Below are 711 nucleotides of genomic sequence, written 5' to 3' on the forward strand. Positions count from 1 at the left end.
AACTAACTGGGGACATCGCCTTGGGCTCCTGGGAGCCACTCTAGGTTCAAGTCTCTTGCCAGCCCTAAGGTGGCTCCCTTAACTAAGAATTGTGCATCCATGCTCCCCTATCCAGCCTTCCTTTATCCCAGTCATCCTGTTTCCCCAAGTTCCCCCCATCCTCCCCATCTCACTTTTCTCTCCCCATTTCCCCTTATCCCCAACACACCCCACCCCAAGATCCCGCTTTTCTCCCTGGCAATTTTGTCTACTTCCCATAGGCAAGAGGATAACTATATGTTTTCCTTCGGTTCACCTTCTTATTTAGCTTCTTTAGGTTCACCAATTATAGACTCCGTGACCCTTGTTTATGGCTAGAAACCAATTATGAGTGAGTACATCCAATGTTCCTCTTTTTGGGTCTGGGTTATCTCACTAAGGATAGTGTTTTCTATTTCCATCCATTTGCATGCAAAATTCGAGACGTCATTGTTTTTTACCGCAGCGTAATACTCTAATGTGTATATATTCCTCACTTTCTTCATCCATTCTTCCATTGAAGGACATCTAGGTTGTTTCCAGCTTCTGGATATTACAAATAATATGGCTATGAACATAGTTGAACAAATGCTTTTGTCATATGATCGGGCATCTTGGGTATATTCCCAAGAGTGGTAATGCTGGGTCCAGGGGTAGGTTGATCTCGAATTTCCTGAGAAACCGAAACACTGA

Source organism: Microtus ochrogaster, chromosome 16, assembly GCF_000317375.1.
Source record: "Microtus ochrogaster isolate Prairie Vole_2 chromosome 16, MicOch1.0, whole genome shotgun sequence".
NCBI lineage: Eukaryota > Metazoa > Chordata > Mammalia > Rodentia > Cricetidae > Microtus > Microtus ochrogaster.